The sequence below is a fragment of the Pan troglodytes genome, chromosome 1 (assembly GCF_028858775.2).
Source record: "Pan troglodytes isolate AG18354 chromosome 1, NHGRI_mPanTro3-v2.0_pri, whole genome shotgun sequence".
Taxonomy (NCBI): domain Eukaryota; kingdom Metazoa; phylum Chordata; class Mammalia; order Primates; family Hominidae; genus Pan; species Pan troglodytes.
The window spans coordinates 67093957-67121253 of NC_072398.2; the positions used below are offsets into that span (position 1 = coordinate 67093957).

General features: G+C 40.6%; 1 long non-coding RNA gene across 1 annotated transcript; it reads left to right on the forward strand.

The window, feature by feature from the left end:
* Positions 1-626: 626 nt before the first annotated feature.
* LOC134808532 (uncharacterized) lies at positions 627-27297 on the forward strand. The gene is made up of 2 exons (XR_010151703.1): positions 627-2037; positions 27051-27297. It is a non-coding gene; the product is annotated as an uncharacterized LOC134808532 (long non-coding RNA).

The window sequence follows — 27297 nt, forward strand, 5'->3', positions numbered from 1 at the left end:
TTGGGGGACGGGGAATTAACAAACACCCTAAAGCCTTTGAGGTAGAAGCAACGCAGGCCCTCTTATAATGTGGGCCAACCGCCCGGCCCCAGGCTCCGCGGATCCCGCCCGGAGTGGTCTCCTGGATCCTCTCTCCTAGGGCGGGCGTCCGGTTCCCGCGCGCTCCAAAGGGCGGCCCGCCGGCCGAGACCACAAGGGGGCGGCGCCTGACCCACTCAGCGGGCAGAAAGCGCTGCCTGCTCCGCTCTCCAGGCGCCGCCCCGGCTCCCGGATGTAGGGTGCCCTCCGCCCGCCCCGCCCCCCGGGGGTGGGGTGCCCTCCGTCCGCCTCGCTCCCCTCACCCGCAGGCCACCCGGCTTCCCACCGGATGGCGGCGACCGGGTCCTGGAGGCCCGCAAGGCGGGCGCCGCTCAGCGATCTTCGCTGATGGGCCGCGGCGGTAAAACCTGCCCCGCCCACTCGCGGTAAGCAAAGGTACGGCCCCCCAGGCCCCGCCCCCTGTCCTGACAGATAAGCCTCCTGGCCAACCAGGCTTCTCATCTTCCTCTTAAGTTTTGCTCCGTATCCCCGCCCCAGCTTTGAGCCCCACCCCCAGCGGACAAGCTCCGCCTCCAGCCCGCCTCAGAGGAAAGTGAGCTACAGGATAGAAAGCTGCGGGTCTGCGCAGCCTGGGTGCACAGAGTACCTGTAATGCCTGTGGTGCCGGCCGGGAGGGTCGGGCCCAGAAGAAGGCAGACTAGCCCCTGCCCTGCCCAACTTCAGTCCAGCCAAAGAGAAGTAAACGAGGGAGTGGGTGTTAGGTAAGGAAAGTACCCTGACCGGACGGGTTAGGTGAGAAGGTTTCTTGGAGGAACTGAGACCGGAAGATGGAGGGAATTCGCTAGGCCAGAGGCGGGAGGGTGCCCAGGGGAGGGGACAGAGTTCCAGTAAGAGAAAATAGCAGGCCTCGGTGAGAGGATCACCATAGGTTCACACCTCTAGAGGCTTTTAAAGTGGGAACGTGGCATAATCAGATCTACATTTCATAAAGGTCACTCTGCAGAGTGCATTGGGAGAAGATCAGACTAGAGACAGGAAAATCAGAAGACTGGCATTGATGTGGACTAGGATGGGGGCAGTGAGGATGAAGAGACAGGGGTGGATTTGAAAGATGTTTTGCACATAGAATTAACAAATTTTGGATGAGGTGGCAGGGTAGGTGAGAATTCAAGAGAATGAAGAGTAAAGATGATTTATTTCTGCATCAGCAAGGTCAATGGTGACCATACAAGTTATCGCTCTCTCCCCTCCATATTTTTAGCACTTTCAGAGCTGTTACCTTACTGCCTTGAGTGTTTCTCTTTTGCGTAGAGAATTTATTGCTGTTCCAGATTAGAGGTTCCTTGAAGAAATGGACATCTTCAGGTTTTCCTTTGTTTAGATTGTACCGCAAATTACCCATTTGATCATTTGCTGAATGATCCAATGAATCAATGGCCCCAAGGGTTTGATCCTCAAAACTAAAAAAAAAGCTGTCAGAAAGGCCAGTCCTCAAGATGTAGATTTTACAGTCATGTGCCCCATAATGACATTTTGATCATCGATGGACTACATATATAACATTGGTCCCATAAGATTATAATGGAGCTGAAAAATTCTTATCACCTAGTGACAAAGCCATTGTAACATTGTACCGCAATGTATTACTCACATGTTTGTTGTGATGCTGGTGTAAACAAACCTACCATGCTGCCAGTCATATAAAAAGATAGCACACATGATTATGTGCAATACATAATACTTCAAAATGATAATAAACGACTGTTACTGGTTCATATATTTACTGTATTATACTTTTTATCATTATTTTAGAGTGCATTCCTTCTACTTATAAGAAAAGTTAACTGTCAGCCTCAGGCAGGCCTTTCAGGAGGTATTCCATAAGAGCATTGTCATCACAGGAGATGACAGCTCCGGGTGTGTTATTGCCCCTGAAGACCTTCCAATGGGACAAGATGTGGAGGTGGAAGACAGTGACACTGATGATCCTGACTCTGTGTAAGCCTAGGCTAATGTGTGTGTTTGTGTCTGTTTTTAACAAAAAAGTTTAAAAATTAAAAAGTTAAGATATAAAAAGCTTATAGAATAAGGATATAAAGAAAAAATAGTTTTGTGTATCTGTACAATGTATTTATGTTTTAAACTTATTATAAAAGAGTCATTTTTTTCAAGTTTATAAAGTAAAAACATTATGGTAAGCTAAGGTTACTGAGGAAAGAAAAATATTTTTTCATAAATATAGTGAAACCTAAGTGTACAGTGTTTATGAAGTCTATAGTAGCGTACAGTAATTTTTCTAACAAAAGAAATATATACTATTCACAGAATATTAAAAAGACTAGAAGATAAGGAATCACTTTTCTGATATGAGTCAGTATTTGATCCTACATCATGTTATCACAGTAAAATAGAATCAAAGATTGACTCACCCCAGCATTATCAAAAGACCATGGAGGCCAGGCGCGGTGGCTCACGCCTGTAATCCCAGCACTTTGGGAGGCTGAGGCGGGTGGATCATGAGGTAAGGAGTTCGAGACCAGTCTGGCCAACATAGTGAAACCCCATCTCTACTAAAAATACAAAAAATTAGCCAGATGTGGTGGTGTGTGCCTGTAATCCCAGCTACTCAGGAGGCTGAGGCAGGAGAATCGCTTGAACCCAGGAGGCGGAGGTTGCAGTGAGCTGAGATCGCATCATTTCACTCCAGCCCAGGCGACAGTCTGAGACTCCGTCTCAAAAAAAAAAAAAAAAGACTATGGATTTGGGGGCCAAGCAGCCCTGGGTTTGAATATTGGCTCTATCCCAAACTAGCTGGGCAATTCTGGACAAGTGAGGAATTCCTTAAGACTCAGTGTTAGTTTCCTAGGGCTGACATAAGAAAGCACCAAAAACCGGGTGGCTTAAAACAACAGAAATGTATTACATCACAGTTCTGGAGGCTAGAAGTCCAAAATTGGTGTCAGTAGGGTCATGCTCTCCTGAAGGCTCTGTAGGAGGATCTCTTCCATCTCCTAACTTCTAGAGGCCCAGGTGTTCCTTGGCTTGCTGATACATCACTCCAATGCTCTGTCTTCACAGGGTGTTCTGGGTCTCACCATCTTCTTATGAGGGCACCAGTCACATTGCATTTGGAACCCACCCTATTCTAGTATGAACTCAAATTATTGTATCTACAATGTCCGTATTTCCAAATAAGGCCACATTCTCAGGTACTGAGGGTTAGGACTTTCACATGTCACTTTTCGGGGGACAAAATTCAATCCATAACACTCAGTATCTTCATCACATAGTTGCGAATAAAGGTACCTTCCTTGGAGAGCCATTATGAGAACCGTGTATGAACTTATTTTTAAAAATTCCTAGCACAATATCTGACACATGATAAATAAGAAAAGTGAAATGTAATAAAAACCAGTCCATTGGAATGATACATTCTTTTTTTTTTTTTCTCGCTCTGTCACCCAGGCTGGAGTACAATGGCGTGATCTAGGCTCACTGCAAGCTCTGCCTCCCAGGTTCATGCCATTCTCCTGCCTCAGCCTCCTGAGTAGCTGGGACTACAGGCACCCGCCACCACACCTGGCTGATTTTTTGTATTTTTAGTAGAGACGGGGTTTCACTGTGTTAGCCAAGATGGTCTCGATCTCCTGACCTCGTGATCCGCCTGCCTCGGCCTCCCAAAGTGCTGGATACATTACTTTTAATGGTGAAAAGCACAATTACTTTTGCAGCAATCTTACAGTTATCAATACTATCTTTAAACAGTGTTTCTAATATTTTCTGCTATTATCCTTTACAGTCACAAGCAATGAGTTCTGCTTTTCACCTTCTTCTTGCCTGACCCTATTTGTGTTTCTATTTTCACTTTTTTAAAGTAAACCATCTTTATCTATATGTGGGATATACCTTTTAAAAACTCTAGCACACACCTTAATGAAGAGCTCCCAAATATAATCAACAAATGTCTCAGGTGATATGTCCTGGAAGTAAGGGAAGGGAAGGTGAGAAAAAGTAGTGTTTTGCACTAATATATTATTTCTAATTCTCATTCCAACCCCATGAGACAAGCATTATTAACCTTGCTTTTAGAAGAAGAAACTCAGGCTGAGAGAAGGTTAGGTAACTTGCTTAAGGTCAGAGCTAGCATGTGGTAGGGACAACATTCCCCCCAGGTTTGCCTGGCTCCAAAGAGCACATGTATTATTCTCCCCTCCTTCCATCACCTTGTGGTATTATTTCCAAACTCACATTATCTTTTCCTATTTCCTTTCCAAGTAGTCACTTGGAGCTGTCATTTTCCGTATTCATATATTTCATTAAATCCTTGCTTCTCTTTCCCAAAATTGGCCAGAAGTAAAATTGTGAAGTATGTAGAAATCTTCTTTTGATCATTTGGTAAACTTTGACAAGGCCTTGTGGAATACTTTGGAGATTGCCAATCATACCCAGCCTTTTCTCTTTTTCTGCATTCTCAGAGACCAAGATCCTTCTGTGTAAGACTCACCCCTCCTTTGTGCTCTTAATCTCATCCCTTTTAGTCTCTTTGGGGATCTTTATCTCAGAACTGTATCTTTCATCATTCCCACTTCCTCTGCACTTACTAATATTCCCTATTTTTAAAAAAATCCCTTTATAGCATCCACCCCCCGAGTCATCACCCAATGGCTTATTTTCCATCTTTTTCTTTCGAGCCCTGGAGAGAAAAGTATAGTATACAGTTGTCAACTCCATTTCTTCTTCAACTAATCTACTGTAGTCAGATTTTGATCCCACCTTCCACTGAAACTGCTCTAAGATTATGCGAAAGCCTTTTAAATACCAAAGCCAATGAATGCTTTGAAATCATCATCTTACTCCATTTCTCTGCTGTAGCGGACAGTTTTTGTTACCTCATTCTGTTTAAAACTCTTCTTTTTTCTTGGCTTCTGGAAGATTGCATCTGTCTGTGCTCCTCTTAGTTTTCTTGGGTTTTTTCTTCCTCTACATTCTAATATGGCCCACAGCCTGTCTCTCATTGCATGCCATCCCGAGAATTCTTCCACTCTGATAGCTTCAACCAGTACCTTTATACATAGCTACGCACCAGAGATGTATAGCTGATTCTGTCCTCACCTGACCTCCTCTTTAATATTTCCAAAGGACTTTCTCTTAAGATGAATATTGAAGAAAAAGTGAAAATTTGCTGTGAACCTCTCTAAGTAGAGAGAGAGGGCATTCTAATCAGGCAGTTTCGACATCATGTGCAGAGGTACAGAAGTATGAAAGACCAGTAAAAATTGAGAGGTCTATGGTAAGTTCAGTATTGCTGCAGGGTGAAGTGGAATAGGTGTGGTCAGGATGTGTGGAGAGATGAGAGGTGAGGCTAAGCAGATAGGCAGGGGTCAAGTAATATGAAGGGTCTTATTAGCCGTACTAGATGGTTTCAAATTTTGCCCTGTGTATGGTGAGCCATTGTGGGATTCTGAGAAGAGTAGTGTAATTGGCTCTAAGTTTTAGAAAGCTTACAGTTAGGAAAGTAAAAGAAGTCTAAGACTAGAAGCAGGAGGCCAAGGAAGAAGCTGTGGTAATAATCCAAGTGAGAGATGGTGATGAGGCGAACTAGGACAATGGACATGGTTTGGAGAGTAGAGACAATGGATGTTTCTAAAGTGGAATCAGGAGAATTTGTTGACAAATCAAATAAAAGGGAGGAAAAAAGGTGGACTCCAGGATGATGAGGTTTCTGGTTTGCGTAACGGGGTAGATGAAAAACAATTTAGCACAATGGATTATAGGAAGTGAAGTGTATTTATTGGAAAAAATTCATGTATTGATTCATTCATCAGACAGACATTTAAGCATTTTCTACATGCTAGACACTATGCTAAGCCCCAGAATAATTTCTAATTTGGACATAACTTTTGAGAATGCCTTCAAACATCGAGATGGAGATGTTTAGCAAACAGGTAGAGATAGGCATCTAAAGCTCAGCAGACATGTCTCCATTTTGTTGTTATTATTAACAACATTGTCACATATGTTCTTGTGGGTAAATTTTTGCCCAGATGCTTAATTATCTACACTGTGCAGAAGATATTAGAGAAATGAGAATGGCTGAAATTTATAATCCCATGCCATGTCACTCATATTACTTTGTTTAATAATGTCCTTATCAACTTTTGTTCTTCTATGATTGACATAACTTTCCAAAAGGAACAAATGTGCAACTACATGACTGAGCAGTGTGATATAACTGATTTCTGAAAAATTTGGTATAGAATCAAAGGGTTAAATATCCTCTTCATAAGCATTTTTATTACTCTCAGAGAAATTTACTACCTTCTTCAGTTTAACATTTCAGTGTTCTTGGACTTAACGTTTTAGATATGATTACTACTTACATATTGTGATAGCATTATGAATAAGCATTATCCTTTTTGGAAAAGGGGAAAAATTTGGGAAGTTATAAATATATATACCTTTTAACTCAGTAATTCAACTTTTTGAAAATTCAACTGCTCTAAAATCATCTAAGCAATAGAAAAAGCTGTATGCATGATGATGTTTATCACAGCTTTATTTATAGCTTTTAAAGGAAAGGAAGCAACCTTGGTGTCCCTGGGAGTAAATTATAGTTATTTTATGTGTAACCATTAAAATAATGGTTGGAAAATTATAGAGAGACAGGAAAAGTGTATATGATAGAATGTTAGACAATTCAGGAGAAAATTTTAAGTAGACTATAATTATAACCATGTAAAAAATACATATGAAAAATAATGTAAGTATATTGCCAAAATACTAACAATAGTTATATTTGGATGGGGAAATTATAGTGTGTTTGTTTGTTCCCAAATTATCTGCATATCAGAGATTGATCATTTTCATTTTCCCAGGGATCACTTGCCCTTTCTCTAATAAAAGCACCCTGACTCAACAGAGGGAATTGCAGGTTCCTTCTCTGAGTTCATGTGGTTTCAGTGGGGTTGACTCCACCCCGCCAGAGACATAGCCCAAGCCAAGATCATCAAAAGCAATTAGACCCAATTCTAGGATTTTTATTGGAACTTTAGGAAAAGATGCAAGTTATTTCCACTGCGGATTGGTAAGAGGATAGAGTGGAAGCTTGGAGCTGTAGGCAGCCATATAGTCAGAGTGGGGGTACAATCTATCTGTGAAAGGAGCCAAGACAGAGGAACACAAAGACAAGAGATGGCTACAAGGAGACTGGATTCTGAGAACACTCTTTGAGCCCCAGGACCTAACTGTGTCTGATGTGAAATTATCCCTGGAATTTTCAGTTATGTGAGCCCATAGCTTTATTTTGGCTTCAGCCAGTCTGTATTTTTTCTCTTTTAATAGACAACAACAACAAAAAGAGTCCTAATTAATTAGATAATCAGATTTTGTCACCTTTTTGTTATTTTTTTTTTAAAGCATATGCATCGAAAGCATTCCAAACCATCCTAAACATTCTAAAGTTTATATTCATTTCTTGACCTGCACTAGAAGCGCAGGTGAAATATTGATTTTAACTTCAGGATTCCAGAAATTCCAGAAATCTTGACTCAGCCCAGTCACATTGCCTTCATAAAGTTACCGAAGGTTTTAAGCAGAGGGAACAAAGTAATACAGAAGGACTTTGTTGTTAGTTGGGCTAGTATTTGATAATTACAGTAATGTGTACTTCTTGTTTTGTGTCTCTAGAACCCCTCCCTTCTCCTGCTGACAGCATTCCCTACTTCTTTTTGGGAACTATTTCTTTACCCAGCTCTGCCAGGGATGGGCAGATTATGTAAATGTGGTCATTCAGGATCCTTTTGAGATTTTCCAAATAGAAATTAAGAAAAAAGACTCTTTTACCTGAAGTTGAAGCGGAAAGATGCCAGTGCCCATGACTCCAATCTTCTAGAGGATGCTGGTCTGAGAGGAGGCCGTCTTGCTGAGGAAAGCAGAGGCAAGATATAAAGTCCAAATGGTAAATAATTCAGTTCTAGTAAGTCTCCAAGAATAGCTACATTCCCGCCCTTTGCATTACTTGATTATATGAGCCAATAAAATTTCCCCCACCCCCTAAGGTACTTCCTATTAGATTTGTTCACTTGCATCTGAGAGTCCTAGCTAAATATATGTCTAGTGCCCCAGTAAACCTAGGTAGGGACATGTAGCCTAACCTAAAGGTCACGTCAGATCTCTCTGTTTTTCCCTAAACCTGCAGATCTTGGGATTTCCACTTTCTAGTCAGTGGCATGTTGGAGATCAAGCCAAGGATTTTTACTTTGTGTATGAATGAGGAAGATAGTATGAGATGGCAAGGCATGTTTTGAAGCAGGAAGTTCTTTTTGTTTGTTTGTTTGAAACGGAGTTTCGCTCTTGTCACCCACGCTGGAGTGCAGTGGCGTGGCTCACTGCAACCTCCGCCTCCTGGGTTCAAGCAATTCTCCTGCCTCAGCCTCCCAAGTAGCTGGGATTACAGGTGCCTGCCACCACGCCCGGCTAATTTTTTGTATTTTTAGTAGAGACGGGGTTTTGCCATGTTGGGCAGGCTGGTCTCAAATTCCTGACCTCGGAGATCGAGACCATCCTGGCTAACACAGTGAAACCCCGTCTCTACTAAAAATACAAAAAAAAAAAAAAAAAAAAAAAAAAATTAGCCAGGCATGGTGGCGGGTGCCCGTAGTCCCAGCTACTCGGGAGGCTGAGGCAGGAGAATGGCGTGAACCTGGGAGGCGGAGCTTGCAGTGAGCCGAGATCACGCCACTGCACTCCAGCCTGGGGGAGCAGAGCGAGACTCCGTCTCAAAAAAAAAAAAAAAAAAAAAAAAAAAAAAAAAGTCCTGACCTCGTGATCCGCCGACCTCGTGATCCGCCTACCTCGGCCTGCCAAAGTACTGGGATTACAGGCGTGAGCCACCGCGCCTGTCCTGAAGCAGGAAGTTCTAAATCAGCTTACCCACTTAAGTGAAAAGGAGTAACAGAGAGAGAACAAGATGGCTAGTCATCTGTGAGGAGGCAGTTCATTAGCTGTAAAGAAAAAGGAAATGGAAGAGAGAGTATCTACATGGCACTGAAAAATGAAGGAAGCACCCACTAAGAAATGTGGTCCAATCAGTAACTTGAAACCTAACTGGATTAGCAATTCTTCTCCCTTGAGAAGGGGAGAAGAGCAAAAACTTGGTGGAAGGAAAAACAGGAGAGTTGAGAATGGGACAAAAGTTGCATGTTGTTTTAGTACTAGGAGAGTTTTACAGAGATATACTATACTATTCCAGTTTTTTTAAAAACAGAAGGAGTGCTTGCTAAATATTCAATCATCAAAGATAAAACATGGCAGTATATTATTTCTGATTTCTCATTGATATTATACTTCTCATATGAACAGCTAAGTTTGAAACTCTAAGGAAAAGAAAAGCTCACATAAGACCCGGCTAGTCAGGTATGTATATTGAAATTCAATCTTTTCATAATAAAAAATAATAAGGATTCTTACATTTTCTCTAATATGAATCAAAATGCACAAGATTTTAGTTGTCATCAGCAATGTTATATAAATTAGCAAACAAGAAAAATATGAAAAGGTTGTTCATATTTATAAATTTAGAGATGCTATTTATATCCTATCCCTTTGAATTTGATGCTAATATATAAGAGTTGGTGAGTTAACTTGGACAAACAGCTTGGAAGATGAAATACATTTACTTCAAAGTCAAAGCCATTTTTCTAAAAGGATAAACTAGTTTTGCAAATGTACATGCAAATTTTAAAGGGAGCTGATGTGTTAGTACATGATTCAGTTATTGGAAAACTTCTAAGTATGTTTGAAACAATTTGGGTATATAAATCTATTTTTTAAACTGTAAATTTTATGAAATCTTACTACAAGCATTTCTGATGAAAATTTAACATCGCACTGAGATGTGCTATAAGTATGAAATATACACCAGATTTCAAAGACTTAGTATGACAAAAAGAATATAAAATATTGTAACAATTTCTTATATTGATTACATTATGATATTTGAAATATGCTGGAATATACTGTTCTATCTCAGCGTGAAATTTAAGAAGGACGGTGTGGAGGAGGTGAGAGTAACCTTTCTGAGCTTACATTTCCGCTTATTCCCTTTTAGCCCTCCACTGCATTTCTCAAGGGTTCCTTTGGAAATTATTTTGCCAATGAGCCTCCACTGGAAAACAAATGACAAACATGGAGGAAATGTTTATGTAGTAACATATAGAAAAACATTCTCACTAATAATCAAAACGATGCACAGTGAAACAGTGATGAATACTCTTTCTTGGATCTTCAACTCAGCTGTGTACATACCCTAAATATGCATGTTCCAATTCAGAAGGGTGAGCCACTGATTCCAGCTTGAGTTCAAGGGAATTGCCTGGGAATTCACAGCTCTCGTTTTTCCTGTCTGGAAGTCTTTATGAGAGCAATTAGGCAAAAAAAGAAACAAGACATCCATAGAGAAAAGGAAAAGGTGAAATTATCACTGTTTGTTGATGACATGGTCTTATATATAGAAAAATCTAAAGACTCAAAAAAACTATTGAAACTAATAAATAGATTAAATAAAGTTGCAGGATGCAAAATCAACACACAAAAATCAGCATTTCTACACACTAACAACAGTCTATCTGGAAAAGAAATCAAAAGAACAATCCCATTGACAATAGCCACCAAAAAAAAAAAAAAAAGCTTAGGAATAAATTTAACCCAGGAGAAGGGCCTATACACTGAAAACTATAAAATGTTAATGAAAAAATCAAAGACACAAATGGAAAGATACCCCTTCCAATCAATTCATTGATTGGAAGAATTATATTGTTAAAATGTCCATACTACCCAAAGCAATATACAGATTTGAAGCAATCCTTATCAGAATTACAATGTCATTTTTTTTATAGAATAGAAAAGATAGTCTAAAACTGATATGGAACCAGAAAAATTTTGAATAGTAAAGGCAATCACTAACAAAAACAGCAAAGCTGGAGGCAACACAATACCTGATTTTAAACTATACTACAAAGCTATGGTAATTTAAACAGTTTGGTACTGCCAAAAAAATACACACATTGACTAATAGAACAGAATAGAGACCCAAGAAATGGGTACATGTATGTAAGGTCAATTGATCTTCAGAAAAAAAAGTCAAGAATACACAATGGGGAAAGGATAGTCTCTTCAATAAAAGAGTCTTGTAAAAACTGGGCATCCATATACAGAAGAATTAAATTGGACTCTTACATCATATGCAAAAATCAACTCAAAATGGATTAAAGACTTAAATGTAAGACTCGAAATTGTAAAAGTACTGCAGGTTGAGTATCCCTCATTCAAAATACTTGGGAATGGAAGTGTTTTGGATTTTGTTTTTTTTATTCTGGAATATTTGCATTACATTTAATGGTTGAGCATCCCTAACCCAAACATCCAAAATCCAAAATACTCCAATGAGAATTTCCTTTGAGCGCCACGCCAAAACTAAAAACGTTTCAGATTTTGGAGCATTTCAAATTTCAGATTTTCAGATTAGGGATACTAATTTTTTGTTTGTTTGTTTTTGAGACGGAGTCTTGCTCTGTCTCCAGGCTGGAGTGCGGTGGCGTGATCTCAGCTCACTGCAACCTCTGCCTCCTGAGTTCAAGTGATTCTCCTGCCTCAGCCTCCCAAGTAGCTGGGACTATAGGCATGCACCACCATGCCCAGCTAATCTTTTGTATTTTAGTAGAGACGGGGTTTCACCATGTTGGATAGGATGGTCTTGATCTCATGACCTTGTGATCTGCCCACCTTGGCCTCCCAAAGTGCTGGGAGTACAGGCATGAGCCACTGCACCCGGCCTAGGGATACTAAATATAGAATAAAATAAAAGGGAAAAACTACATTACATTGATCTGGGCAATAGTTTTTTGGACTTTTTTTAACCCCCAGTGCTCAAGCAACAAAAGTAAAAATAGACAAATGGGACTGTATCAAACTAAAAAGGTTCTTCACTGCAAAGAAAACATTTAGCAGTGTAAAGAGACAACCTATGGATTGGGAGAAAATATTTGCAAGCTGTACTTCCAATAAGGGGCTAATATCCAAAATATGTAAGGAACTCAACTCAATAGCAAGAAAACAAAAAAAAACCCAACTAAAAAATGGGCAAGGGACCTGAATAAACATTTCTCAAAAGAAGATATATAAATGGCCAACAGATATATGAAAAAATGCTCAACATTGCTCATCATTCAGAAAATTCAAATTAAAATCTCTGTATCATCTCACACTTGTCAGAATGGCTATTATCAAAAAGCTGAAAGAGAACAAGTGTTAGGAAGATTTGTGGAAAAAAGGGTCCCTCTTGTATACAGTTGGTAGAAATGTAAATTAGTACAGTCTTTATGGAAAACTGTAGGAAGTTTCCTCAAAAATCTAAAAATATAATTACCATATGACCTAGCAGTTCCACCTCTGGGTATTGACTCAAAATATTTGAAATCAGTTTGTCAAAAAGATGTCTGCACTCCCATGTTCCTTGCACTACTATTCAAAATAGCCAAGTTACAGAATTAATCTAGATGTTCATCAACAGATGAATGGATTAACAAAAAAGTGGTGTATATATACAAAATGGAATATTTTTCAGCCTTAAAGATTCTGTCATTTGTGATAATATAGATGGAATTGGGAAACATTATGCTAAGTGAAATAAGCAGGCACAGAAAGATAAATACTGCATATTCCCACTTACATGTAGAATCCAAAACAATTGAACTCAAGCAGAGAACAGAATGGTGGTTACAGAGTCTGGAGGGTGAGGAGAATGTGGAGATGATGGTCAAAGGGTACAAAATCTCAGGAGAAAATGTTATTTTTTCTTGAGAGCTATTGTACAGTATGATAAATATAGTTAATAATAGTGTATTCTACATTTCAAAATTGCTAAGAGTAAATTTCAAATGTTCTCATCACAAAAAAAATTTGAGGAGATATGTTAATTAGCTTAATTATTGCACATTATATTCATAAATCATAATATCACTTTGTACCCCATAAATATATGCATTTATAAATTGTCAATTTACAAAAAAATGGAAAGATACATTTGGTTTGAGATGAACCTGTAGTGGGCTCCCCTCCCCACTCCCACAGATGGAAACTAGATATTTGTCTACTAATCAGTGAGGAAAACTGCATGTTTATAGGGAAGTGAGGTTAGCATGTTACAGTTACGAAATCTGCTGGGTGGCTTGGATAGTATCTTGTTGGAGAAAGGACTCCTAGTCAAGTTTTAGGCCTAATTCTGCTCCTAAGATACTTGCCCTGGAAAAAATCACTGATGTCCCTAAGTCTCTTTTCTATAATTTGAAAATTGGGCATTAAAACAGCTGAGCTTCAGAGTCCTTTTCAGGTCTATCATCCTAAAATTATGTAATTCGTGAATCACAATAATTTCAGAAAACATAAGTACATTTTTCCCCCATATGGGGCCAACATCCATAATTCTCAAACACTATTATTAAAGAAGATAAAATAGAAAAAAAAAAACAGGTTCTATGGCTATTTTAAGGGTCTATTGGCATAACTCCATGAAGCATTTTGGTAAGTGACCTTGTTTTAGTTCTGCAGCTTTAAATTTCAAGAAAGTTTTCAGACCAAGCTGTATCACCCTTGGAGAGGGAGTGGCTGAAGGAGAAAAATGGTTATTATGTCTAAGCCTCTGTACACTGCACTGAACTCGGAAGTGACATTGTACATTGGCTGGGCCAGAGATTGATGAGACGCACCTGACTCAGATGAAGACATATCCTGATTAGTCTATAGACAGAACTACTGGAGGGGATTAATCAAGCTTCACATGACCCTCACTTACTTGGACTTAGCAACATCTGTGCTTCCTTCCCCTCCCCTCCAACAGAATCAGGGAGGGGGTTCTAGAAGCTTGCCCCTGCATGTTTGCTCTAAAAAATAATGCTAAGTTCTGTATCCTTCCTTTTGTACCCTTTAGAGAATTGAACTTTGTCTGAAAAACCCAAGAAAGACTGTCAGATATTTCCTGTAGTCTGAAACTGTAATTGAACTTAACAGTACAGTGGTTGTTTATGTAAAAATGAAGGAATCCAGCCTGGCACGGTGGCTCATGCCTGTAATCACAGCACTTTGAAAGGCCGAGGTGGGTGAATCACGAGGTCAGGAGTTTGAGACCAGCCTGACCAATATGGTGAAACCCTGTCTTTACTAAAAACAAAAATTAGCAGGGCGTGGTGGCGTGCACCTGTAGTCCCAGCTACTTGGGAGGCTGAGGCAGAAGAATCGCTTGAACCCGGGAGGCAGAGGTTGCAGTGAGCCGAGATCGCACCACTGCACTCCAGCCTGGGTGACAGAGTGAGATTCTGTCTCAATAAATAAATAAAAACAATCCAATAATTTATTCTTGGTCTAGTATAGAAAAAAAGCATATGTTGAGGCAACCAAGAATTGAGTAGCAAATGAAACATTAGAATTTCCCGTGAAAACAAATACTACGTGAAATGAAACTGGGCCTCCAAAGCTTTATCTTAAGGATAGCAAGAAATAACCAACAGTAAATCCCATACATTGAGAAGAGCCAGCAGGAGGCAGCAGATCTCATTGACTAGGGGAAGCACTTGCCCTACAGTAGATCTGAGGTCGTATTTCTTTTCTAAGTCATATTTTTTTTTTCATTTCAATTATATGAATTGAATCAATCTACTTCATGGGTTTCTCTACTTTGCATTCACTTTTGAAGGATATTCTCCCTGCATGTGAAATTTTAGGAAGTTTTTTGGGAGTTTTTTCAGCACTTTACACATGTTGTTCCTTTGTCTTGGGTCCTCCATCATTTTTTGTTTGCATTGTGTTTTTGTTTTTGTTTTGTTTGTTTTTGTTTTTGACACGGGGTCTCACTCTTGCCAAGGCTGGAGTGCAGTGGCATGATCTTCACTCCCTACAACCTTGGCCTCCTGGGCTCAAGCGATTCTCCCACTTGAGCCTCCCAAGTCGCTGGGACTACAGGTGTGTACCACCATGTCCAGCTAATTTTTGTATTTTTTGTAGATGAGGTTTCACCATGTTGCCCAGGCTGATATTGAACTCCTGGACCCGAGCAATCCACCTGCCTCGGTCTCCCAAAATGCTGGGATTACGAGTGTGAGCCACCATGCCTGGCCAGGTCCTCCAGTGATTCTGATGAAAAATCAACTGCCATTCTTCTCAATGTTCCTTTTTATGTATTGTGACTATATTTTTCAGGTTATTTTAAAGACTTTTGTTTGTTTCAAAAAAGGCTTTGGTCTTCAGTAGTTTGACATAATGTGCCTGTATGGTTTTCCTTGTGTTTATCTTGCTCAGGATTGTTGAAATTTTTGGATTGTAGGTTGATTTGTTTTTAACAATTTAGAAAAATATTTGCTATTATTTTTTCAAACATTTTTTTTTGCTCCAGTCTATCTCTTCTCTCTCTCTTTTCTCTTCAGTTATATGTATATATTGCTTTATGTTGTTCCATATGTCTCTGGGGTTCTTATTATTGATTTTTTTTCTCTTTGTAAATCAGTTTGAATTGTTTCTATTGTTTCAGTAAATAATCTTTACTTTTACAGTATCCAATCTGCTATTAATCCCTTCAAGTACATATTTCCTTTCAGATGTTGTTCTCTCAATTCTATAATTTCCATCTGATTTTGTTATAGTTTCCATTTTTCTGCTGAGATTTCCACATCTGCTCACTTATTATATGTATAGTTTTCTTGAAACCCTTGAGTATATTTATAATAGTTTAAAAATATTTTTCTGCTAATTTAAACATCTATGTCATCTTGAATCTGTTTTCATTTAGGTGTGTGTATGTGTAATTAACACTAATTTTGCTATTCTTGTATTTAGTGTTTTTTTTTAATCATACATTAGATGTATCAATTGCTATGTTAAAGAAAGTCTGGATTATGCCATCTCCTTCAAAAGGTACTGAGTTTTGTTCTAGCAAGTAGTTAACTTACTAGTGAGTCATTTTGATCCTGGGGTGACTTGGCTTTAGGCTTTGTTAGAGCAAGTCTAGAGTAGCCCTCACTCTATGCTATGGTCTTCAGTCCTAAAGAGTGGCCTTTCTAGCATTCAATTGTTTACATTGAGTGTTCAGCAAAGCCTTTCCACTTTGGCTGGTAGGAATCCCAACATCTCCCAGTTTTGTGCAAGCTCTTGCATTTTCTTCTGGCTAGAGCACTGCCCCCCACAACCCCAGCAGCGATTCCATGCCATGTCCTTGTAGAGTCTTCCTACATGTTTGTGCAACTTAGTTTTCACCCAAAAAACCAAGGAGACTTCTACACATGTTTCTGGGGCTGCTTGTTTACAGAGCTCCTGCCTCATTAGTACCACAAATCTGAGCTACCCCAGCATTACTAACCTCTAGTCTGTGTTTTCTCCATCCAGCATGACCACTGCCTTTTGTGTTGCCCTCAAGCAGAACCTGTGGTGAATATTGAGCTCACCTCCTGTGTTTTCTTCTTAAGGATCACTGCCTTGTGCTACCTCTTATCCAACATCTAAAAATTGATGCTTTATGTATTTATACATTTTTAGAGTTATTCATTTGGAAAGTAAGTCCAAAATTCATTATTCATCATAGCCAGAGCCATAATATTATGTGCCTCTCTAGATCTATCTCATTTATGCCTTGTGTCTTCTATCAAAAGCATTTGGCTTTGATACTAGACCTTGTCCTGATACAAGACTGTGCTCATCACGTAGAAACCTGGAAAATAAATATCCTTTTTCCTTTCAGCTCTGATTCTTTTACTTTTTTATTTACATATAGATATTCAAAGTGATCATATTTTTTTTGCCCTTACATACTTGAGTAGGATTGGTATTTAATTGTGGAGCTTATTATAATGATTCTCAATGACTTCAGCAGAGGTTTTTGTTTTGTTTTATTTTGTTTGTCCTAGAATATTATGTGGGCACTTACTAGAAATAAGTAAACCATGGCCCAGGTCTTGAAAAACTTTTTGCTAGTATTTGATGAAATAAAAATTAACCTGGTATATCTTTTTATTTTTTATCAGTTTTTTTATTTCAATAGATTTTTGGGGAACAGGTGGTATTTGATGAAATGGACAAGTTCTTTAGTGGTGATCTCTGAGATTTTTGTGCACCCATCACCTGAGCAGTGCACACTGTACCCAATGTGTAGTCTTTTATCTCTTGCCCCACTCTCACCTTTCCCCTTGAGTCCCCAAGTCCACTGTGTCATTCTTATGTCTTTGCATCCCCATAGCTTAGCTTCCCCTTATAAGTGAAAACATACGATGTTTGTGACTTACTTCACTTAGAATAATGGCCTCCACTTCCATCCAGGTTGCTCCAAATGCCGTTATTTCATTCCTTTTTATGGCTCAGTAGTATTCCATGGTGTTTACACATATTTCTGGGGATGCTTTTTTACATATATATATATATCACATTTTATTTATTCACTTGTTGGTTGATGGGCATTTGGACTGGTTCCATATTTTTGCAATTGCAAATGGTGCTGCTATAAACATGCTTGTATAAGTGTCTTTTTCATATAATGACTTCTTTTCCTCTGGGTAGATATCTAGTAGTGGGATTGCTGGCTTAAATGGTAGATCAACTTTTAGTTCTTTAAGGAATCTCCACACAGTTTTCCATAGTGGTTGTACTAATTTACATTCCCACAGCAGTGTAAATGTGTTCCCTTTTCACCACATCCATGCCAACATCTATTATTATTATTATTTTTAAAATTATGGCCATTCTTTTAGGAGTAAGCTTGTATCATATTGAGGTTTTGATTTGTATTTCCCTAATAATTAGAGATGTTTAGCATTTTTACATATGGCCACTTGTATAACTTCTTTTGAGAATTGTCTAGTCATGTTTTTAGGCCACTTTTTGATGAGATTGTTTTTTTTCTTGCTGATTTGTTTGAATTCCTTGTAGATTCTGGGTATTAGTCCTTTGTCGGATGCATTGTTTGCAAATATTTTCTCCCACTCTATGAGTTGTCTGTTTACTCTGCTGATTATTTCTTTTGCTCTTCAGAAGCCTTTTAGTTTAATTAAGTCCCATCTATTTATCTTTGTTTTTGTTGCATTTTCTTTTGGGTTCTTGGTCATGAAGTCTTTGCCTAAGTCAATGTCTAGAAGAGTTTTTCTGATGTTATATTCTAGATTTTTTATGGTTTCAGGTCTTAAGATTTAAGGTCCGTGTTGAGTTGATTTTTGTTTAATGTGAGAGTTGAGGATCCAGTTTCATTCTTCTTTTTTATTTATTTATTTTTTATTTTTTTATTTTGAACCATCCTTTTAGAGTAACAGAGATTTATGATACTTGTTAATATTTGGCAGAGCAAGTCACTTCTTTTTTTTTTTTTTTTTTTTAGTATTTATTGATCATTCTTGGGTGTTTCTCGGAGAGGGGGATTTGGCAGGGTCATAGGACAATAGTGGAGGGAAGGTCAGCAGATAAACATGTGAACAAGGGTCTCTGGTTTTCCTAGGCAGAGGACCCTGCCGCCTTCTGCAGTGTTTGTGTCCCTGGGTACTTGAAATTAGGGAGTGGTGATGACTCTTAACGAGCATGCTGCCTTCAAGCATCTGTTTAACAAAGCACATCTTGCACCGCCCTTAATCCATTTAACCCTGAGTGGACACAGCACATATTTCAGAGAGCACGGGGTTGAGGGTAAGGTTATAAATTAACAGCATCCCAAGGCAGAAGAATTTTTCTTAGTACTGAACAAAATGGAGTCTCCTATGTCTATTTCTTTCTACACAGACACAGTAACAATCTGATCTCTCTTTCTTTTTCCCACATTTCCCCCTTTTCTATTGGACAAAACCGCCATCATCATCATGGCCCGTTCTCAACGAGCTGTTGGGTACACCTCCCAGACGGGGTGGCGGCCCGGCAGAGGGGCTCCTCACTTCCCAGACGGGGCGGCAGCCAGACGGGGCGGCTGGCCGGGCGGGGGCTGCCCCCCACCTCCCTCCCGGACCGGGCGGCTGGCCGGGCGGGGGCTGCCCCCCACCTCCCTCCCGGCCGGGGTGGCTGGCCGGGCGGGGGCTGCCCCCCACCTCCTGGACGGGGCAGCTGCCGGGCGGAGACGGTCCTCACTTCCCAGAGGGGGCGGCTGCCGGGCTGGAGGGGCTCCTCACTTCTCAGACGGGGCGGCCAGGCAGAGACGCTCCTCACCTCCCAGACGGGGTGGCGGTCGGGCAGAGACACTCCTCAGATCCTAGACGGGGTCGTGGCCAGGCAGAGGCGCTCCTCACATCCCAGACGGGGCGGCGGGGCAGAGGCGCTCCCCACATCTCAGACGATGGGCGGCCGGGCAGAGATGCTTCTCACTTCCTAGACGGGATGGCAGCCGGGAAGAGGCGCTCCTCACTTCCCAGACTGGGCGGCCGGGCAGAGGGGCTCCTCACATCCCAGACAATGGGCAGCCAGGCAGAGACGCTTCTCACTTCCCAGACGGGGTGGTGGCCAGGTAGAGGCTGCAATCTCGGCACTTTGGGAGGCCAAGGCAGGCGGCTGGGAGGTGGAGGTTGTAGCGAGCCGAGATCACGCCACTGCACTCCAGCCTGGGCAACATTGAGCACTGAGTGAGCGGGACTCCGTCTGCAATCCCGGCACCTCGGGAGGCCCAGGTGGGCAGATCACTCGGGGTCAGGAGCTGGATACCAGCCCAGCCAACAGGGTGAAACCCCGTCTCCATCAAAAAATACAAAAACCAGTCAGGCGTGGCGGCGCGTGCCTGCAATCCCAGGCACTCGGCAGGCTGAGGCAGGAGAATCAGGCAGGGAGGTTGCAGTGAGCCGAGATGGCGGCAGTACAGTCCAGCCTCGGCTCGGCATCAGAGGGAGACCGTGGAAAGTGGGAGATGAGGGAGCGGCATCAGAGGGAGACTGTGGAAAGTGGGAGACGAGGGAGAGTGAGAGGGAGAGGGAGCCAGTTTCATTCTTCTACATGTGGCTTGCCAGTTATCCCAGCACCATCTGTTGAATAGGGTGTCCCTTCTCCACTTAAATGTTTTTGCTTAGTTTGTCAAAGATCTGTTGCCTGCAAGTATTTGGCTTCATTTCTGGGCTCCCTATTCTGTTTCACTGGTCTATGTGTCTATTTTTATGCCAGTACCATACTATTTTGGTGACTTTAGTCTTGTAGTGTAGTTTAAAGTCAGGTAATGTGATGCCTCCAGATTTGTTCTTTTTACTTAATCTTCCTTTGGCTATGCAGGTTCTCTTTTGGTTGCATATGAATTTTAGGATGTTTTTCTAATTCTGTGAAGAATGATGATGGTATTTTGATAGGAATTGTTTTAAATTTGTATATTCCTTTTGGCAGTATGGTCATTTTCATCATATTGATTCTATCCATCCATGAGCATGGGATGTTTTTCCATTGGTTTGTGTCATCTGTGATTTCTTTCAGCAGTGTTTTGTAGTTTTCCTTGTAGAGGTATTTCACCTCCTTGGTTAGGCATATTTCTAGGTTGGTTTTTTTCAGCTATTATTAAAGGGGGTGACTTTTGTATTTGATTCTCAGCTTGGTTACTGTTGGTGCATAGCAGAACTACTGATTTGTGTACATTAATTTTTTATCCCGAAATTTTGCTAAATTCATTTATCAGTTCTAAGAGCTTTTTGGAGGAGTCTTTATGATTTTCTAGGTATATGAGCATATCATCCACAGACAGCAACAGTTTGACTTCCTCTTCACCAATTTGGATGCCCTTTATTTTTTTCTCTTGTCTGATTGCTCTCGCTAGGACTTCTAATACTATGTTGATTAGAAGTGGTGAGAGTGGGCGTCCTTATTCCAGTTCTCGGGAGGAGTGCTTTCAACTTTATTCAGTGTTATGTCGGCTGTGGGTTTGTCATAAATGGCTTTTATTACATTAAGATATGTCCCTTCTATGCCAATTTTGCTGAGGGTTTTAATCATAAAGGGATGCTGGGTTTTGTCAAATGCTTTTTTTGCATCTATTGAGATGATAATGTGATTTTTGTTTTTAATTATGTTTATGTGGTGTATCACATTTATTGACTTGCATATGTTAAACCATCCCTGAATCCCTGGTATGAAACCCACTTGATCATGTTGGATTATCTTTTAGATATGCTGTTGGATTCAATTCACTAGTATTTTGTTAAGGATTTTTGCATCTATATTCATCAGGGATAGTGGCCTGTAGTTTTCTTTTTCTGTTATGTCCTTTCCTGGTTTTGGTATCAGGGTGATACTGGCTTCATAGAATAATTTAGGGAGTATTCCCTCTTTATCTTGTGGAATAGTGTCAATAGGATTGGTACCAACTATTCTTTGAACATCAGACAGAATTCAGCACCAGCTGTGAATCCATCTGGTCCTGGACTTTGTGTGTGTGTGTGTGTGTGTGTGTGTGTGTGGCAATTTTTAAATTACCATTTCAGTCTTGCTGCTTGTTATTGGTGTGGTCAGAGTTTCTATTTCTTGCTGGCTTAATCTAGGAGGGTTGTGTATTTCCAGGAATTTATGTATCTCCTCTAGGTTTTCTAGTTTATGCACATAAAGGTGTTCATGGTAGCCTTGAATGATCTATTTCTGTGGTATCAGTTGTGATATCTCCTGTTTTGTTTCTAATTGAGCTTATTTGGATCCTGGCTTTTCTTTTCTTGGTTAATCTCACTAATGGTCTATCAATTTTATTTATCTTTCCAAAGAACAAGCTTTTTGTTTCATTCGTTTTTTGTATTTTTTGTTTGTTTATTTCAGTTTCATTTAGTTCTGCTCTGATCTTTGTTATTTCTTTTCTTCTGCTGTGTTTTGGTTTGGTTTGTTCTTGTTTCTCCAGTTTCTTGAGGTGTGACCTTAGATTGTCTATTTGTGCTCTTTTAGACTTTTTGATGTAGGCACTTAAAAATATAAACTTTCCTCTTAGCACTGCCTTTGCCATTTCCCAGAGGTTTTGATAGGATGTGTCACTATTATCTTTCAGTTCAAAGAATTTTCAAATTTCCATCTTGATTTCATTTTTGATCCAATGATCATTTAGGAGCAGGTTATTTAATTTCCATATATTTGCATGGTTTTTAGGGTTCCTTTTAGAGATAATTTCCATTTTTATTCCACTGTGGTCTGAGAGAGTACTTGGTAGAATTTTCTTATATTTATTGAGACTTGTTTTGTGGCCTATCATGTGGTCTATTTTGGAGAATGTTTCATGTGCTAATGAATAGAATGTGTATTTTGCAGTTGTTAGGTAGAATATTCTGTAAATATCTATTAAGTGCATTTGCTCTAGGGTATAGATTATTTTTATTTTATTTTAATTTTTTTATTTTTTTTGAGTCGGAGTCTCACTCTGTCACCCAGGCTGGAGTACAGTGGTGTGATCTTGGCTCACTGCAACTCCGCCTCCCATGTTCAAGCAATTCTCCTGTCTCAGCCTCCTGAATAGCTAGGATTACAGGCATGCACCACCATGCCCAGCAAATTTTAGTATCTTTAGTAGAGACAGGATTTCACCATGTTGACCAGGCTGGTCTCGAACTCCTGACCTCAAATGATCCACCCTCCTTGGCCTCCCAAAGTGCTGGGATTGCAGGTGTGTGAGCCGCTGTGCCCGGCCTGTTCTAATGTATAGTTTAAGTCCATTGTTTCTTCGTTGACTTTCTGTTTTGATGACCTGTCTAGTGCTGTCAGTGGAGTACTGAAATCCCCACTATTATTGTGTTGCCATCTATCTCATTTCTTAGGTCTAGTAGTAATTGTTTTATAAATTTGGGAGCACCAGTGTTAGGTGCATATAAATTTAGGATTGTGATATTTTCCTGTTGAACTACAAATTTTATCATTATATAATGTCCCTTTTTGTCTTTTTAAACTGTTGTTGCTTTAATGTTCATTTTTTTCTGATATAAGAATAGCTACTTCTGCTTGCTTTTGGTGTCCATTTTCATGGAATATTTTTTTTTCACTCCTTTAAGTTTTTGTGAGTCTTTATTTGTTAGGTGAGTCTCTTGAAGATAGCACATACATGGTTAGTGAATTCTTATCCATTCTGCCATTCTGTGTCTTTTAAGTGGAGCATTTAGGCCATTTACTTTCCATGTTAATATTGAGATGTGAGGTACTTTTCTATTCATCATGCTAGTTGTTGTCTGAATACCTTGTTTTGTTTTCATTTTATTATTGTTTTATAGGCCCTGTAAGATTTATGCTTTAAGGAGATTCTATTTTGGTGTATTTCAAGGATTTATTTCAAGACTTAGAGCTCCTTTTAGCAGTTCTTGTAGTATGGGCTTAGTAGTGGTGAATTCTCTCAGCATTTGTTTTTCTGAAAAAGACTGTATCTTTCCTTTATTTATGAAGCTTAGTTTCACTGTATACAACATTCTTGGCTGATAATTGTTTTGTTTAAGGAGGCCAAAGATAGGACCCCAATCCCTTCTAGCTTGTAGGGTTTCTCTTGAGAAATCTCCTGTTAATCTGATAGGTCTTCCTTTATAGGTTACCTGATGCTTTTGCCTGAAAGCTCTTAAGATTCTTTCCTTCATCTTGACTTTAGACAACCTGATGACTGTGTGCCTAGGTGATGATCTTTTTGCAATGAATTTCCTGGGAGTCCGTTGAGCTTCTTGTATTTGAATATCTAGATCTCTAGCAAGGTCAAGAAATTTCCCTCAATTATTCCCTCAAATATGTTTTCCAAACTTTTAGATTTATCTTCTTCCTCGGGAACACCAATTACTCTTCGGTTTGGTCGTTTAACATAATCCCAAACTTCTTGGAGGCTTTATTCATTTTTTTAAATTCCTTTTTCTTCGTCCTTGTATTGGGTTAATTCAAAAGCCTTGTCTTTGAGCTCTGAAGTTCTCTCTTCTACTTGTTTGATACTATTGTTGACTTTTTGGTGTATTTTGCATTTCTCTAAGTGTGTTCTTCATTTCTAGAAGTTGTGATTGTTTTTTATTTATGCTGTCTATTTCTCTGGAGATTTTTCTGTCTATATCCTGCAACATTTTAAAAATTTCTTTAAGTTGGTATTCACCTTTCTCTGATGCTTCCTTGAGTAGCTTAATAATTGGCCTTCTGCCATCAGAGAAATGCAAATCAAAACCACAATGAGATACCATCTCACACCAGTTAGAATGGCGATCATTAAAAAGTCAGGAAACAACAGGTGCTGGAGAGGATGTGGAGAAATAGGAACACTTTTACACTGTTGGTGGGACTGTAAACTAGTTCAACCATGTGAAAGACAGTGTGGCAACTCCTCAAGGATCTAGAACTAGAAATACCATTTGACCCAGCCATCCCATTACTGGGTATATACCCAAAGGATTATAAATCATGCTGCTATAAAGACACATGCACACATACGTTTATTGTATGTTATAAAGACACATGCACATATACATTATTGTGTCTTTACTATTCACAATAGCAAAGACTTGGAACCAACCCAAATGTCCATCAGTGATAGACTGGATTAAGAAAATGTGGCACATATACACCATGGAATACTATGCAGCCATAAAAAAGGATTAATTCATGTCCTTTGTAGGGACATGGATGAAGCTGGAAAACATAATTCTCAGCAAACTATCGCAAGGACAGAAAACCAAACACTGCATGTTTTCACTCATAGGTGGGAATTGAACAATGAGAACACTTGGACACAGGAAGGGGAACATCACACACCAGGGACTGTTGTGGGGTTGGGGGAGGGGGGAGGGATAGCATTAGGAGATATACCTAATGTAAATGACAAGTTAATGGGTGCAGCACACCAACATGGCACATGTATACATATGTAACAAACCTGCACATTGTGCACATGTACCCTAGAACTTAAAGTATAATTAAAAAATATATATATATATATATACGTAAAATGCCTGGCACGTAGTCAACCCACGTGTTAGTGATTGCTACAATTTAATTAATTTGATAGCGTGTTCAGAGCTAGATTTAGGGTGTGGCTATCATGGGTGCTAAAATATAACAGGTACATAAAAATATCCCTAGAAATATCATGAGATGAATAAAACTGTATTTATCAGAAAAAACAATTGGCCTTCTGAATTCTTTTTCTGGAAATTCAGAGATTTCTTCTTGGCTTACATCCATTGCTGGTGAACTACTGTGATCTTTTGGGGGTGTCAAAGAGCCTTGTTTTGTCATATTACCAGAATTGTTTGTCTGTTTTTTTCTCATTTGGGTAGACTATGACAGAGGGAAGATCTGGGACTCAAGGGCTGCACTCCAGATTCTTTTGTCCCATGGGGTGCTTCCTTGATGTGGTGCCCTCCCCCTTCCCCTAGGGGTGGGGCTTCCTGAATGCAAAACTGCAGTGATTGTTATTTCTCTTCTGGGTCTAGCCACCCAGCGGGCCTACTGGGCTCTGAGCTCGTACTGCGGAGTGTCTGCAAAGAGTCCTGTGATGTGATCCATCTTCAGGTCTCTCAGCCATGGATACCAGCACCTGCTCTGGTGGTGGTAGCAGGGAAGTGAGGTGGACTCTGTGTGGGACCTTAGTTGTAGTTTTGTTTAATGCTCAGGTGTTCTCGAATGCTGGTTGTGCTGGCAGTAAAGTTGTCACGTAGACAGACTCAGGACCTCTAGTTAGCCAGGATGTCACAGGCAGTGGAGTTAGCTATTGTTTTCTCCTTTCTTGGGGCAGGGTTGTTCTTTTATGAGTTGCTGTAATGGTTTGTGTTGGTTGGCCTCCAGCCAGGAGGTGGCGCTTTGAAGAAAGCATCCGCTGCAGTATTATAGGAAGGATACAAGCTTGCCCTAGGGTAGCCTAGATAAATACTGAGGTTTCTCAGGTGGTGGGTGGTGCCATAGAGCTCTCAAGAGATTATGACTTCGGCTGCCATAGCGCGTAGAGAAAGACCATAGGTGGGGGAAGGGTTAAGTGTGTCTGAGCTCAGACTTTCCTTGGGTGGGGCTTGCTGTGGCCACTGTGGGGATGGGGCTGTGTTTCTCAGACGGACGGAGTTATATCCCTAGGGGGATTATGGCTGCAGGTCACCAGGGAAGTGGGAGGTTGCCGCAGTGACAGGCCCCACCCAGCTCCCACACAGCCAGTTAGGCCAGTCTCATTCCCACCATGCTCCCCCAACAGCACCGAGTTTATATCCAGGCAGCTGGTAAGCAGGACTGGGAACTTGCTCCAGGCTACAAGCGCCGCCACCCTCCCCACCCCCCCAACCCCGCGCCCAAGAAAGCAAGCAGGGTTTTCAGGTTTTGCCCCTCCTCACCATGGCTTCTGTGATTGCACTTCCCATTCACCCCCAGATTCTGCCCTGGAAAATTCATGCTTGGTTGAAATTATTACAAAGCAGCTGGAAGTTTCCTTCTCCCTGTGGTCCTTCCCCAACTCCACTGACAGCCCTCCTCAAGGACTTCTGTGAGATAAAGTCAGAAATGGGTTCCCTGGGCTTTCTTGGGGCCTGGGAGTGCCTACAGGGCTCTTCATGCTGCTGCTTCTACTTTTATATTTCTCCCAGCTTTCTAAATTCGTTTCAGCTCCAGGTAAGGTTAAATTCTTCTCCTGTGATCTGGATTTTTAGACTCTCCAGTGAGGATGTGTGTTCAGAGGTAGACTCTCCCGCCTCGCGCTTTGGGCACCCGCAGTTTTTCAGCTGCCTCCTGGAGTTTACAGCAGCAAGCTGCTTTTTTCAAAGGGTCTGTGAATTCTTTTGGTTTTCATGGTTTCTCCAGTGGTTCTTGGAGCAAAAGTTCACAATGTGAGTCTCCACATGCTATTCTGTCCAACTAAGTGGGAGATGCAAGTTAGGCCTGCCTCCTATTTGCCATTATCCCCTGCCTAGAGGTCAATTATCATATTGATCTAGCATGGCTGGGATCCTGGCCAAACCCCACCCTTAAGCCTGGAACCATCGCCCTAAATGAAAACAGCTGACCCTGTTTTTCCACCCAAATGTTGCTTTTTTGGCCTGCCACGCCCCTTTCCTGTGTTCACAAAAATATTTCAGCTGGCAGATACAATCTGCTGAGCGTCGGGAACACAAGCTGCTGAGCATCGGGGATACAAGTGGCTGAGCGTCAAGCCGAGAAGCAGCAACTGAACATCAGAGACTAACGATAGACATGGCTAACTTCAGATGGTGTGGCTTCAGGGAAACATCACCTTCTTCCTGCACTACCTCCTTTCCAATTCCCCATCCCACTGAGAGCCACGCTTATTGCCCAATAAAATCCTCCGTGTATACTACCCTTCAA